Raw genomic sequence first — 6000 nt, forward strand, 5'->3', positions numbered from 1 at the left:
TGTGTCTTTCCAGAGAATGCGGGACAGCCCATTTGGGTACCAGCCAGGAACATCAAGCCTGCAACTGACAGCCAACCAGAACCAGCTGAACAAGATGAGAGTCTGCCTTGTTAGCAGATGCACCTGCCCTATCATCCTACCCTGAGAAACTGCCCATAGCCACATCCGTTACTGCTTTATACCCCACCAGCTCTGGTCAGCCACTCAAATGGCCCACAGCCTGCGTGTGGTCATGCCATTCCTGATTACCATTGTTCCTCATTCCTACCCCCATCTGAGCAAGCACTCCTGTGGTCTCTCGTTTTGACGCTGGTTAGTCAATGACGGGTAAGATCCCCTGGGGGGCAACCTAAGACAGGCACAGCCGCGTATGGAGACCACATGGAAACGGAGTCAACAATGGTATGGCCAAGAATCATGCCTCCTGTTGCTCAAAAACGAAAAGGGGGAAATGTGGTGGAATGAGAAGGCCATGTCAAGATGGCCACTGACAACAGAAACTGCCTGGCAACAGGCCGTGATTGGAGGGCTTCGGAAACCACATGACAGTGCAGCCTGACAACAGGCTGTGATTGGATGGTTTCAGAAACTGCCTGGCAACAGGCTGTGATTGGTTAGGACATAAACCACCACTTGACCAGATTGGCTGCCTTGGCTATATAAGCTGCTGTACCAACTGAAATAAATGAGCCTGCCTCTGGCCTGCTTTCACCCGAATCCCGGGGTCTGTGTGGTGACTCCGTGCCTCTTGCCCCCACCATGCTCTTCCTCTCAGAATGAATCCACTGCAACACTGTGGGAAAGTTCCCTGCACACTTCTGGTTTCCACTGGCAAAGCTAAGAATATTTTTTAAAGATTTATGAGGCAGAGGCAGAGAGAGGGAAAGGTCTTCCATCCGCTGGTTCACTCCCCAGTTGGCTGCAACAGCCAGAGCTGTGTCGATCTGGAGCCAGGAGCCTGGAGCCTCCTCCAGGTCTCCCACGCGGGTGCAGGAGCTCAAGGACTTGGGCCATCTTCCACTGCTTTCCCAGGCCATAGCAGAGAGCTGGATCAGAAGTGGAGCAGCCACTTAGTTAACTATTTGAGAGGCAGAGAGACAAGGCACCCAGTGGCAGGAGCTAACAGGGCCAATGCTGGGAGCCCAGAACTCAGCTGAGGTCTCCCACATGGGTGACAGGAACCCAGTTACTGGAGCCATCCCTGCTGCCTCCCAGGGTCTACATTGGTGGGAAGCTGGGGTCAGGGGCTGGAGCTGGGAACTGAAGCCAGGTATTGGGAAGTGGGGGCCCAGGAACTCTGATGTCGGGACCAGTGGGATAAACACCTGCTCTGTAATGTCACCCACGTGTGCTTCATGGGTTATGAATTTTATTATTAGGTCTCACAGGTGCCTTCCATGAACACAAAAACGAACTCTAGAACTTTCTTCATTAGCAGCCCGTGTTCAGTTGCAAGGGACAGAAACCAGCCCAAGATGCCAGCAGGGGGCGCCCGTGTGCAGAACCCCCGGCCGGCCGAGGCCCGGTGAGGCGGAGGGGGACGCCCCAGCCCACCTCTCCCTTCGGCTTCTTCAGCGGGAGCTCCACCCCGGGACACCATCAGAGGGGAAGAGAGCGCGGGTCTTTCTGTTCCTAGTTTCTCCCTAAGACTCCCCGGGGCTGGACGTTTCCCCTCTGCACCCCGCTTCTCTGGTCGCTTCCCGCCGTGTGTGTGTGTGTGTGTGTGTGTGTGTGTGTGGCTGAGCTGTGTCACTGCCCCTGGGTGCTCCCCTCTCAAAGCTCAGAGTTCCACGCAGCCCCCTCCCTGGGGTCAGGCTGGGCGTGGGGATGGCCCACGATGCTGATGGCCGGCCCCTTGTTTCTCCAAACCCACATCTCTGGGGCTGGCATTCGGGAGGCCTGGGTTTCAGTCCCAGGTCTGCTGCGGATTCCAGCTTCCTGTTAATGCACCCACAGAGGCGGCAAATGACGCCTCCAGTACCTGGGTCGATGCCACTCACGTGGGAGACCTGGATGGAGCTCCAGGCTCCTGGCTTCAGCCTGGCCCAGCCTTGCCTGTTGCGGGCATCTGGGGAGTGAACCAGCAGGTGGAAGACCTCTCTGCTTCTCTGCCTTTCGAGTGAAGCCGCGTATTTGTAGCTGGCCCCGTTGTTCTATTTTTCAGTGCAGCACCTGTGTCCTGCCAGAATCCTGGCCAGTGCTCTCCCCTACAAAATTGGCTGGAATCGAGTGTTGTGTCCATTCCTAAAACAGAACACCGTGAAATGATTGACAGGAACAACTTATAATGCAATGCAAGGTAACTGTCATTACCAATGAATAGAGAAAATAATTGGACAGGAAAATATGAAAGACACAGTACCAGGGCTGGCGCTGTGGCATGGTGGGTAAAGCCACCACCTGCAGTGGCGGCATCCCATATGGGCTCAGGTTCGAGTCCCGGCTGCTTCACTTCAGATCCAGCTCTCTGCTGTGGCCTGGGAAAGCAGTGAAAGATGGCCCAAGTCCTTGGGCCCCTGCACCTACGTGGGAGACCTGGAAGAAGCTCCTGGCTCCTGGCTTCGGATTGGCACAGCTCTGGCTACTGCAGCCATCTGGGGAGTGAACCAGCAGATGGAAGACCTCTCTCTCTCTCTGCCCTTCAAATAAATAAATAAATAAATAAATAAAATTTTAAAGAAAGACACAGTGCCTCATTTTTCTGAACTACAGAATGGCCTTTATAGATACATAAGAAATTCATAGGCTGGCCCGTCGCAGGAGAAGCAGGGGGTGGCGTGAAGGATGGGGGGAGACCATTCTCCAAGGCCCCGGATCCCAAGGAGACAGAGAGCCACCGTCAGCATCACACACGAACAGAACTCGCCGTCATCGAGGGGGAAAACGTCGCACACTGATCCACCGGGCAGACACCTGCTGGGTCCCGCCCGCGTCCCCGAGGACACAGTGACGTGCAAGCCGCACGAAGATCTGCACCCCTGCGGGGCTCGCACTCCAGACGGGGAGCCACGATGTGCGAGGACATGTCCCCGAGCTTGTGGGAGGAGAAGTACAGCAGGGTCGGGAGTGGAAACTCCAGGGCTGGGGATTAGACAGAGGGCAAAGGGCAGGTCTTTAGCACCGGGGTATCAGCATGCCTGGTTCGAGTCCTGGCTCCTCTGCTTCTGTGTCAGCTTCCTGCTGGTCACATCCTGGCACCCACGTGGCAGCCCTGGATGGAGATCTGGGCTCTTGGATGTGGCCGGCCAACCCTGGCTGTTGCAAGTACGTGGGGAGTGAACAGCAGGTGGAAGATCTCTGTCTATGACTTTCTGAATTTTAAACAGATTTTTTTTAATTAAAATTTTTTTTTAATTAAAAAAAAGAGTGTAGGGCCGGCGCCGCGGCTCACTAAGCTAATCCTCCACCTTGCGGCATGGTTGTCATGGGTGCCAGGAGGCCCAGGACCAGGACCAAGGCAGTCGCAGATTTGGTGGGCAGTGAGGGCTCAGTCTTCCCTTCCCAGACAGGGCCCTCGACGCTCCGTCCTCACGTGGCAGAGGCAGGACCCAGGCCAGCTCCCACCGCCCTCCGTGGGGCACCAAGCCATGCGTGAAAGACTCCACATCCTTAGAGCTGTGCTGTGACATAGGGGACGGCCCATGGCCGCCATCAGGACCCCCGGGTGAGGGTGGACACTTGGTGTGGTGATTAGTCACTGCTTGGGATGCCCACATCCCACGTTAGAGCGCGTGGGTTCAGGTTCAAGTCCAGCTTCCTGTTAACGCACACCCTGGAAGGCAGCAGGAGATGGCTCACGTGCTTGGGCCCCTGGGAGACCTGGACTGAATTCCGCCTGGGCTTCGGTCTGCCCAGCCCTGGCTGCTGTGTGTTTTGGGGGTGTATATCAACATATGGAAGGTTTCTCTCTCTCTCTCTCCTCTCTCTCCCTTCCCCATAAATAAAAATAAACAACAAAAGATTAAAAATAAATAAAATCCAAGGAGACCCGCCAGGCTTTGTGCCTCCTCTGTCTGGTGAGTCCAGCTCCACGCTTGAGTACATGATAGCAATGTTTTATTACTCGTGATTTTCACCTTGATACTTGGTTAAGGCCGAGCTTCTAAATTTCTCCACTATAAAGCTTATCTCTTTGTGCTTAATAAATTGTATGTGAGGAGAAGCCAAATGCTTTTAAGTGCCCCAGCTGTTGCCTTCATTTGGTGAGTGAGCCATGGGATGGACGACCTCTCTGTCTCTCCCTCTCTCTGTCACTCTGCCTTTCAAATAAATAAACCTTTTCAAAATTATTCTTGTAGATATGCTAATTACCCTGGTTTTATCATTCCACAATGTATACATGTACAGAAACATCGTATCATGCCCCATACATACATAGGATTATTATTTGTCAATTAGAAATAAAATGAAGCGACACCACTGTGTCACGATGGCCTGACTTGCTGGGTTCCATCCTATACAACCGTGTTCACATTGGAGCTCCGGTCACCCCCAGTCGGCCTCTGCAAGTTGGCTTCTGAGATCTTCCTAACGTGACTTCAGCAGCTTCTGGAACTTCTTGCTGTCTGGCGCTGCTGATGGGACAGGCATCCCGGGCCTCTGATCGAAGACACAACACCTGGGGGGCCAGCACCGTGGTGCAGCGGGTAAGGCCGCTGCCTGTGACACCAGCATCCCATGTGGGCGCCGGTTCATGTCCCAGCTGCTCCAGTTCCAATCCAGCTCCCTACTAATGTGCTTGGGAAAGCAGCAGAAGGTGGCCCGCATGGGAGACCCAGAGGAGTCTCTGGGCTCCTGGCTTCTGCCTGGCCCAGTCATGGCCATTGTGACCATTTGGGGAGGGAATGAGCAGACAGAAGACCTCTCTTCTCTCTCTCTTTCTGTCTCTCCCTCCCGGTGTGACTCTGCCTTCCAAACAGATAGATCAATCTTAAAAAAAAAAAAAAAGTATGACCCAAATGTCATTTCAATGTCAGATGCATGATGCTAAGTGAATGCAGCCAGACCCCAGAGCCTCCACACTGGCAGAGGGAGACGTCCGGGGGGGGGGGGCAGAGCAGGTGTTTGGAAGGGTGTGGGGTTAAGAAGAGGCGCTGACTGCACAGTGGAGCGGGTGAGGGTCTCCCTGGGCGCTGCAACTGTGCTTGATGCGTTGCGTCGCGCTTTCGTGACCTATGCACTCGGCAAAGGTGATGAAAGCGCACGCCAGAGTGACCCTCGCTCCGTATAACACTTAGAGCTCCCTGCACGTGACTGATCTGTTTGGGACTCAGATTGATTTGTTCACGGCCGAGCCATACTCCACTGCTTTGATTACATTAGCTTTATTTATTCATTTGATTTATTTGACAGAGAGAGAGAGAGATCTGTCCACTGGCTCACTCCCCAAATGCCCACAACAGCCAGGCCCGGGCCAGCCCAAAGCCAGGAGCCTGGAGCTGCATCCGGGTCTCCCACGCGGGTGCTGGGCCCGCACTGGAAGCTGTCCCTGTTTCCCGCTTCGTGCCTCTGAAAGCAGCTGCGCTGAACTGGAAGGAGTCCCACTGGGGTGGGCGTGGCTGCTGACCCCAAAGATGCCCGCGCTGTCCTCTGACTGGTGGGTGGGAGCCACGCGGCGGAAGCTCCGCCGCACGCCATTGCACGCAGCATCCCTGAGCCCAGGCGACGCCGCTGCAGCTCTCGGGTGGGCCGAGGCCTGGCGGAGCGGAGCAGGCATGGGACTAGCCGAGGCCCGCGCAGGCGGGCCGCACGTGCCCTCCAAACTGCACTGGAGGGGCCGGCGCTGCACCTGCGACACGGCACCCCGCACGCAGGAGTCCCGCTCTGCTTCCCATCCAGCTCCCTGCTAACGCGCTTGGGAGAGCAGCGGACGCGGGCCCGAGCGCTTGGGCCCCTGCACCCCGTGGGAGCCCGGGAAGAAGCTCCCGTCCTGGCTCTGGCCTGGCCCAGCCCTGGCCGTGTGGCCATTGGGGAGTGAACCAGCGGATGGGGGGACCTCTC

This window comes from Oryctolagus cuniculus, chromosome 1 (genome assembly GCF_964237555.1).
Source record: "Oryctolagus cuniculus chromosome 1, mOryCun1.1, whole genome shotgun sequence".
NCBI classification, from domain to species: Eukaryota; Metazoa; Chordata; class Mammalia; order Lagomorpha; family Leporidae; genus Oryctolagus; species Oryctolagus cuniculus.